This window comes from Centruroides sculpturatus, unplaced genomic scaffold, assembly GCF_000671375.1.
Source record: "Centruroides sculpturatus isolate CEXI.00-Female unplaced genomic scaffold, Cexi_2.0 scaffold2046, whole genome shotgun sequence".
Taxonomy (NCBI): domain Eukaryota; kingdom Metazoa; phylum Arthropoda; class Arachnida; order Scorpiones; family Buthidae; genus Centruroides; species Centruroides sculpturatus.
Genome location: NW_019386386.1, coordinates 45964 through 56773, shown reverse-complemented (window position 1 = coordinate 56773; position 10810 = coordinate 45964). Strand labels below are relative to the sequence as shown.

At 30.7% G+C, this 10810-nt stretch overlaps 1 long non-coding RNA gene across 1 annotated transcript; it reads right to left on the bottom strand.

The window, feature by feature from the left end:
- Window positions 1-780: 780 nt before the first annotated feature.
- On the bottom strand, window positions 781-1459 carry LOC111614773. The gene is made up of 3 exons (XR_002754989.1): window positions 1411-1459; window positions 1256-1345; window positions 781-1144 (listed from the first exon to the last, which is right to left on the bottom strand). It is a non-coding gene; the product is annotated as an uncharacterized LOC111614773 (long non-coding RNA).
- Window positions 1460-10810: the final 9351 nt, after the last annotated feature.

The window sequence follows — 10810 nt, the reverse complement described above, 5'->3', positions numbered from 1 at the left end:
TGTATATGCAATTTCACCAACTATTTTTTGATATTTTATTAAGTTCACTAAGATACAAAGACTTAATCTCAAAAATTGCATTTCACACAAGAAAATACATAAATTTAAAAGATAGTAAGACGTAGCAATGGGTGCGTTTCGTAACAGCTAAAAATTATATCGAACAATATAATATATTTCATGTCACTTGTTAATTAATGTTTGTTTATTACTATTGTTTTTTCGTTTGAATAAATAAGACAATCCTCTTTCTTTAAAAGCGAAAAGGTTTTTAAACGATAACTTCGTAGGTATGTTGTCGTGAGGTCGCGTGGCTTGTGCTTGCTAAAGTCCCCGAATTTTCCTTCAGTTTCTGTTTAAGCTGGCGATTCTCTTTCGAAACCATGTATAATGCGGCCTTTAAATTACACTTAATCCTTTTGTTATTCTTTAGCTTTGGACGAATGAACTTCTGAACAATTTGCATAAAACACCATTAAAAATTAAATGAGCAATCATATAATTTTCAGGAATTATACAACATATTTATTTAAATTTTCGTAAATGAAAATTAACATACATTCGTTGTTTATTAAACTTAGATTATTGAAACATTGAAAAAATATTCAATTAAGTATTTTAATTCATTACATAAAAATTCGAGTTTTAAAAAGTAAGTGGTACTTTAATTTACAAATAATCATAATTATAAATAAATGTTATAGTCGCGTATACATGGTAAGAACATTTGTAACGACCATTCGAAATTTACAGACAAAAATGAACAAAAATAATTCCCACGATTAAAAATTTATCAACCACTCATTACGATTGATGTAGCAATTAGAATGCTAGTCTATACTGATACCAGAGATCCTGACTTGATGGCTAATTCACATGCTTTTTATGCAGAGGACACGTTGCTAAATCAGTTAACTAATTTATTACTCGAAAACATTAATACAAGAAATCTATACAATTAATATAAAACAATAGTGCTATTCGTGTAAATTCTTCTATACTATACGTTATTCAACTAAACGTTGGGACTTTTAGTGGCATTAATTAATGGTTTTGTAATTGGTTTACACGATTTGTCGATTCCTTCAAAAATATCTCGTATCTGAAGTAATATATTGAATACGTTATACAGCGATTGGTATATCTATACAATGAAAATATTTTATTACATATGCATTTTAAAGATTGCTTTATAAATTACTTTTAAACGTTATGAACATCCATATAATGGGCCATTTTAATGTTATGCAAATACCTGAATTGGAAATTTTGTAGAAAAAATAAAAAATCCTCCACAACTTATTCCGATTTCATTTTCTTGAAATTTTTTCATAAAATTCAATGCCTGTAAATAATTTTAAGTGTCAAAATTTAGCGATCTTAATTTTACAACTTGCAATTTCAACTTACCTTGAAATTGACTTCCAACGGAAAAAAAAATCGAATTGAATTTTCAAATTTCTTGAAAAGAATCATAAGCCTGTTCGTAAATTATAATTTAAGTATAATAATCAATTCATACTATTCTAATTACATGGACAATTACTTATTTTACATTTAACTGAACTTAATATTTCAAAGTTAAATTGTTTCCAACTTACCGAAGTGAAGATACGAGAAACCACAAATGATATCGATACAACCAAATATATGCACAGAGTAGAGCAAAGTACAAGAAATATTCGTACGTATGTAGCTGACGTAGTGAATATTGTGTTGTAAAAAGAAAACGATACGATATAAACGCCGATTCCATAAATAACAAAGTAAAAATTACACCATATATCGTTCATTTTATCAATTAATTCGCAGATTTCCAAATGTTTTCGCATTATATCGTTAATTTCATATTTTGCATTTTGTCTTACAGTCAAATACAACTGCCGCGATATTGCATTGAATCTTACGTACATCATTATGCTTGCTACTACAACTACAGTAATGAGTCACATTATTAGGCCTATTTGCAAAATTATCACGTAATGAATACAAACGGAACAGAAAAGTGCTCGTATCCAAATTGTATCGTGTTCTACTGCCTTAAATATGTAAAATGAAAAAACGACTGAACCTATTAATATGTAAATATACGCAGAGCCAAACAAAAAAATCGTGCCTGTTTGCCACTTTTGCATTCTTTCTTTTTCTCCGACATACCCTGAAATGCTTAAATCAAAAGCTAATTTATATTTTGTGCCAGTACGAAGCATTATCAGCGTGGCACTGCCTGCAAGATAAACCATGCTCAAAAGGAAAAAATTGTTCAAACCGCTTCTTGCTATTTTTTCGGCCGGACTACAAAACAATGGATCGTCGTCTGTTCCGAATCTCTGTATTGTTAACGTTATCAACTGTACGATAAATACTAAATGCAGAAATTTTCCATAAATTGTTACCCATTTCTTCTGTTTCTCGCTAAGCTGTTGGTGTTTGCAGCGTGCATAAAATATGTTGCCGAAAAGTGCAGAAATGTTTAGTAAAGGTGAAAACATGCAATAGACGCAATTATCTGCCATTTTACTTAATAAATTGTGTATTGCATGATGTTAAGTGGTCGCTTATTAAAGTGCTGCGGCTTGATCAAATCTGACTGATGATATAGAAAGTATGTGCGTTATATAAAATCGTAAACACTAATTTTATATTGATTTCTTAAGAATTCGTTTTCGACTCAGTATTGTGCATTCTCTAATTGGTTCATACTATTCTATTTTATTGTATACTATTTATGTTGCTATCCATTATAATAATCGTATTCACTTTATAAGTCTTTGACAATAATCGAAATTAAAGTGCAAACTTTTAAAATATATACAATTATTATTTGATAATGGAGTTTATTTAAATTGCTTAAAGTTTTATAAACACTGTACACATTCCGATTTTTAATTCTTAGGACTACAATAGATTATTGCAAATATTCAACCATAAGCACAAGAATGAGCCACAGTGTGTAAGTTTTTTTTTGTCCTGAAACAACTTTGGAACGACATTGTCTACGTAGCTTGAGATTCAATATACTCTTGTATTGGACTGACTTTTGTGAATATTCTCAGATTATAGTTTCTTCTTGCCGTATCGAACAATTTTGTGCTGACAGCATAAAGGCGTTTTGTATTGTTTACCAAAAGAATAAAAATATGCATGAATCTTGTCTGTTAACATTAATCATTTAATTTTAATTACTTGGCTGTTATTCATATCAAAAGTTTATATATGGCGATCGATCAAATGTAATACCAAAAATATTTACATTCTTGAACACTAGGAATCTTCAAACGTGTATAAATGAAAAAGAAAACTGGAGAATCTTTCTGTATGCATTGATATTAGTGTTCTTTTATGTGTGGAGTAATTAGTTTACCCGATTCGATGTTTAATTGTTCATATAAATTTTCTTGAAAGATTTCGAAATTATGCACAAAGGTTTGTGTATTAAGGACATTAATACTATTAAATTTTACTAATTAGATTTCACTTGTGTTTGGAAATAGATGGGTCATATGTCGTGTCTTCAAGGAGATTAGATCAGATGCATATTTTATTTACATTTAATGTGCAATTTTTTTAAAATAAAACACATCTGTAACTTCAAAATTAAGATTTTAGCAGTTTTATTTGCAGTTATGTTTAGTTTCTCAAATAATGAAACATTACTTTAGTTGATACTTATTGTTAAATTACACTTATATAATTTCATTATTAAGAAAGCCTATTGATAGTAATTTCATCTCAAAGCAAAATTTATTTCTTAAATGGAATTAAATGGAGAAATTGGATTATATTTCAAGTTATTTGTTTTCCTCTGCAAATATATTGCTCCAGAATAATTCACAATACGTACTATATTTGATTACTTTTCTAGAAATATTATACCGTATAACAACTTGTTTTATCTCTTAGTTGCCTAGGAGCACCGCCCCCGTACTTTATTTTAATGCCCTTAACGACCAAGGGCCATTTAGGTCATTCATGGTCAGTCAGGTTATATTATTTTAAAAATTTGCCAAAAATCTAGTTATTGTTATATTGATATGAAAAAGATCACATTAATTTACTAATATTTGTAGTTTTAAATATGATATTTATAAATAAAACTAAAAAATAAATTCGAAAGAAAAAAAATTATATATATCAGAACTGACATCTATCTGTGGAAATTTGTAACATTTTTTACAATTTATTATTCTTCAGTTGTGTAGTTCGTTCTTGGCACTAAGCCAGAACGATCTGAAATTTTGTTCTGTACGATTCGACATAACATTTATCAATGTATCATTTTTAGTTTTAAAAATATCACAGATTATATAAATCCTTTGTTTGAAATCAGAACTTCATTGTTCTACAAACCGACATAAAAACTAATATACGATGTTTACTTTATATCGAACAATAATATAAATTTTTGTAATAAAAATATTATTACCAGTAGTAATACATTTGACATTGCTAATATTTTAAATTAAATTTAAAAAAAAAATTAAAAAATATATAAAATCACAAAAATGAGGATAACGATTTAAATCGTTATAATATGTTCACTTATTATGAATAAATAAACTTATTATAGCATAAATAAACTTATTATAGTAATATTATTGCATAAACATGCTGAAAATATAATAAAAAATTATCAAAATATATTGAAATAAAGAAAAAAAATCACAAAAAAAAAATTTTAAGTCAGCGAAAGCCACCTGGACGCAAATATGTGAAACAGACGATATAGAAGACGTTACCGTCAAGTGCTGACATCTATTGTCGAAAAATTTTAAAATTTTCGAATTTTTACAGGGTGTCAACGAATTGACACCCTGGTGAATTTAAGAATTAAATAGGGTGTCGAAGATTTAACACCCTGGTCAACTAAGATAATATAGTGTTAATTGTAATTTATTTTAATCGCATGCAAATTCTCTAATAATAAACTTTTATACATTATAAATAATATCATAAAAATGAATAGGTTGAGTTATATCTATATCTATATCTATATACTAGCTGCAAGGACCCGCTTCGCTGGGTTTTTATTTGTTCGTACATTTGTATGTAATATAGGTTTTTTAATATATATAAAAGACTGTTTTTCTAAGTAATCTAGAATCTAGCTGCAACGACCCGCTTCGCTGGGTTTTTAAAAAGTAACGATAGTGAAGATTAAGATACAGTAGATCCCCCTATAAGACGGTAGATACGTTCCGTTCTTTATGAATCAATTTTGTAGGAATCATAGTTTACGGACTACGGCTGTTTGAAAGGTTTTCTTTCATAAAATTAATCGATTCTAGACTAATTCGATTCAACACTTCCAAAATACGTATATTTTTTTGAAAATAATCCGTATAAACTACGTTATAAACAAAAAATTGTAGGATTACTTACCGAGTGTGTACCGTTCGACTACGCCCGTTGCTAAAGCTTGGTTTCGTCGCGGAACAGCGCATCAAACGGAGGCCGCGATTTCTGATATTATTTTTCTGCGAAAACTTCGTTGACCTTTGGAGATATTATTGATATAAATAATTTTTATGGCCGTTAAATAAGAAATGTTTCTTTCACAAGAAATGTATAAAATTACAGTACTGGACAAATGATAGGTCGCCTAACTCGCCGTAGCGTGACGCTAGACGGCGAAAAATATATATTTAATTATAATAAAGTTACAATAAATTAAGTTAATATATAATTATATATACAGTACCTAATTTATATATAATTAATATATAATTATATGTACAGTACCTAATTTATATATAATTATATGAACAGACGATACTAAACTCAATTTACTNTTTGTTCTGCGTTTTTTTTTTTTAAATAAAACATTGGAGGTTTTCATTTTGCTACAGGACACAACTTTTAACTATAACACGTGTAAACTAATTCACGTTGATTTGTTTACAACTCGTATCAGTAAAGTTGATTGGTCGAATCATTGTAGTCGCAAACCCTAGATGCATTGTAAATAATCCCATCGTGCTTAACGACACACGTAAACAAGTGAATATGACCTACTTCCGCTCGCCTTTCGAGTTCGTTCGATGGGTGTAACTCGTGGGTGTAACTTCGATGGGTGTAAAACGGAAATTGAAATAATTGAAATAAACTTAAAAGCACAATTACGACACAAGCAAGAAGAACATCAGTGTGCTGAAATCTGTGACTAAATAATCAGTAAGAATATTATTATACTAGCTGCAAGGACCCGCTTCGCTGGGTTTTTATTTGTGGGCAAAAGTAACGATAGCGAAGATTAAGATAATTATATTATAGCCAATCTTACTCGTTTTCATAGAATGCAAGAATTAGGTCTTCCGTTTCCAGACTAATTAGAGACCTGGTCCCGATTCTATTTTTGAACGTCTCCTGTTCACGTCCAGTCAAACGAACTATTTTCAACGTTTCTGGAACGTTTACAATCGTTTTATAATCGAACTAATATTCGAATTTTATGTTCGAATTTAATTCGAATATTGTTCGGATTTGAATTTGTTCGAATTTAATTCGAACAATATTCGAATTTAAATTCGAACATAAAATTCGAATATTAGTTCGATTATAAAACGATTGTAAACGTTCCAGAAACGTTGAAAATAGTTCGTTTGACTGGACGTGAACAGGAGACGTTCAAAAATAGAATCGGGACCAGGTCTCTAATTAGTCTGGAAACGGAAGACCTAATTCTTGCATTCTATGAAAACGAGTAAGATTGGCTATAATATAATTATCTTAATCTTCGCTATCGTTACTTTTGCCCACAAATAAAAACCCAGCGAAGCGGGTCCTTGCTGCTAGTATAATAATATTCTTACTGATTATTTAGTCACAGATTTCAGCACACTGATGTTCTTCTTGCTTGTGTCGTAATTGTGCTTTTAAGTTTATTTCAATTATTTCAATTTCCGTTTTACTTTTAACATTCAGTTGAAATCAATGAAACATTTTCAAAATTTTTAATTGGAAAATTAAACATTTTCGTTGAATTTTGAAAATAATGCTGCAATATCGCATACTTTTTGGTGTCTACTATGACTGTTTCGTATTATGAGCCGAAAGAATTCTTACTATTTGCAGAATGTATATTTTCAACTAAATGATAATACAGAAAATAAAAAAGATAATAATTGATACTGCGAAATAATGCGGTTAACTCAGAAACTTAATTGTCTATTTTTAGGGTTGCCACCTTTTTAAAATCGCTGACCCGGACGGCAGGTGAGGTTTGTTCGAACAGAAGTTTCTGACGCATGCGTGTATCATTTTGCAATGCGAAGATTAATTTGCAGTGCATGCTGATTCTAAATCAGTTACAGTTAGCGACTAGGGAAACTTGGATTGCAGTAACGCAGGTGACCTAGTTCTATTGGATATTGGATGTGTGTATGATTACAAATGAACAGTACAAGCACAAAAAAAAGGTCGGCAGGTTACGCACGATATCCCCGGACAGCGAGTCAGATGATAACACTATTCTGTGCTCATTTCAATTGGACTCCCCTGCCTCCCCCCTACGCTACGCTACTGTTTTTAAGTCTACGACTACCACACTAGTAATTCGGTACACGGGGGAAAAAAATATATGCGACGGTTTGCATATAATTTTGTACATATTCATTTCAACTTGCAAAACCCGGAGAAATATTAATTAACCCCGGAGCCCGGAGATAACTCACTCAATCCTGGAGTCTCCGGGTCAAACCCGGACAGGTGGCAACCCTATCTATTCCATATTATGTCTCTATTTAAAAGCAAATCTTCATGATAAAGATTTTTTTGCGAGATAGATATATCATAAATTATCAGCGTGGTTGCCACACCCAAATATAATATACAGTTTATTGAAGGAAAGAATGAAATGTGCTCGAAAATGATTAGGAAACCACTATTAGTTGATTGAATCATTAATACTTTGAGTAATAAACTGATAAAAACTTCATGCCTGATTACGTTAAAGCATTGATAAAGCATAAATAAAAAGCATTGAGATTGATGATGCAAAATAATAAAACACGTTTGATTAAACAAGTCTGCAAATTTGGATGCCATTTCACTTTAGACTTCATTATTTCGAATGCCTTAACTTAGTTTTAATATTATTTCATTAATAAATTATTATTAATTTTATTGTTGATTATTTTTCAATGAAATATTACGGGACAATGTAGTACTGTTATGGTTTATTCGTTTTCCGGCACGCAACAAGTGAGCGACCTGTCAACGGGATGCCACATGGCAAATCATGGTGATAACACCTTGTTACACTTTCTACGAAAAACTGGCTGTAAGTATAAAAGCCATTTTTTGCAGAAAGTACAATTAGGTGCTATTAACGTGAAGAAAACTAGGCACTAACTCGTCACAAGCAGCTATTGTTTAATTAATGGCTTAATTCATTCAGCTGCTGGTAGAATGAAAGCAGTTTATACGCAATTATTAAAATACTATTGAAAACCTGAAAAATTCCACATGGCTAGTTCATCCTGGGCCCTTAGTCTCGAGTTTTTTTGTGTTGTACTCGAATTGACGTCATCGAACTCACTTGTGTTACTATGACCCGCATAATCGGTAGTCACGAGTTACACCCATCGAACGAACTCGAAAGGCGAGCGGAAGTAGGTCATATTCACTTGTTTACGTGTGTCGTTAAGCACGATGGGATTATTTACAATGCATCTAGGGTTTGCGACTACAATGATTCGACCAATCAACTTTACTGATACGAGTTGTAAACAAATCAACGTGAATTAGTTTACACGTGTTATAGTTAAAAGTTGTGTCCTGTAGCAAAATGAAAACCTCCAATGTTTTATTTAAAAAAAAAAAACGCAGAACAAAAAGAAATATTAGTAACATATATAGAAAAAATAAGAAAACGAACAATGAATAATTCAACAACGAATGTACAAGAAAAAGACAATTTGATTTGTGGAGAGAATTACAGTAAAGCGTCGTTTATCCGAAAGTCGGTTAACCGAAACGTCGGTTATCCGAAAGAATTCCAGTCAACAAATTTAAATTTTCGCTAGTGCTGTGGCGCTGCAATCTTTGGCTATACCTTGGGCTACTCCAATATTTTTTAGCTGGCAGCACTGGCACTTTTGTGTGATGTTTTTCTCAGGACTGTGTGTCATGCTAAACCGAACGTTTTTTATACTAGATTAACTTCTAAAGTACAGTATAATTTTTTTTGTTTTTATATTTTTCAATATATTTATTTTGTTTGTAAAAAATAAAGAAATAATTTTTAACGATACAATTACCACGATTATTATTTTAAAAAGTTTTCGTTAGGCTTAACATCGACGAAAATTCAACGCAAAGCGACACGCAACAGAAAAAAATTTCAACACGAGATAGGTTAATGTATTTTTTCGTACATAATCGGTTATCCGAAAAATAAGTTATCCGAACAACCCCAGTTTCCAATTGATTCGGATAAACGACGCTCTACTGTAGTTGAAAAATTAATTGTGTATTAGAGCTAAAAAATAAGTCGTGCAATAGAAGAAGTATTTTAATTTAATCCTTTTTTCATATAGTTTTCTTCATTGATCTACGTATTAAATTGTTTTGTTCATTAAGATTATTTATTAATCAGAATTTAACACTTGTGATTAATAAATAATCTTAATATAGTGTCTATGTTCTTAATAATTTATACATTTAATTTACTATCATTATAATTCTCTTTGTTGATAAATAAGATGCTACATTTTATTTTTGGGAAAATTTGCTGTATAATTTTATCAATCATGAATTTAAATTTTTTTATTAGTGTTGACTTGACATAAAAAGAAATGGCATCTACTCGTGTTCGAAAAATTCGTTGCCTTCTTAAACAACTCTTTCGGCTCTGTCTAACAATTCGATTGCCATCGACATAGCGTATTTGTCAGCCATTTTCACTTTCGTGTAGCGATCTCAAATGCTCGACTCAACGTGATTAGCAACTCGCATGGTAAGATGGGAAAGCACGTGAGTTATAACTGGAGACTACCGATTTGACGTCAGAGTGTGAAATAGTACTACATGACACCTTCAACACGTTGGGAGTTGTAACACGAAAAACTCGAAACTAGGGCCCCTGGCGAGCCACGAAATCGCGATTGAACTCCCAGTGTTTAGAGAATGGGGCCGCTTGGCTACTGGTGGCTTTTTCGAGTTATCTGCAGATAACTTTATACACGAATCATCTTCTATACATATATAAATAGAAGAACATTAAGAATTAAGTGGATTACTTCAATACGAAATACTCGTGACTAAAAATTACAGTGTTTATTAAATTCAGTTATTAAATTCTCAAATATTTCTAAATTCAGAACAAGGATATATTTATACTTTGCACAATTATATTTATTTTTCGTTACGATTTATTTCTTCATTAAATTAAACTACATATATTTTTATCAGTGTAATGTATATAATAATGCTGCATTTTCTTCACAATATCGTTGAAAATCATAAACATCTTAATCTACAATTACACACATTGAAAAATCGAAGATAGGTAACTTGTCTGTACACGTGCATTGTATAAATTTATCTATAATGCAGATAAAGTACCTCTTGCGTAAGGCACTTTATCTGTTCGCGTACATTAGCCATTCATTCTCTTAGTTGACCAGGGTGTGTATTCGTAGACACCCTGTAAAAATTCGAAAATTTTAAAATTTTTTGCCAACAGATGCCAGCACTTGACGGTAACGTCTTCTATACCGTCTGTTTCACATATTTGCGTCCAGGTGGCTTTCGCTGACTTAAAATTTTTTTTTTTTGATTTTTTTTCTTTATTTCAATATATTTTGAT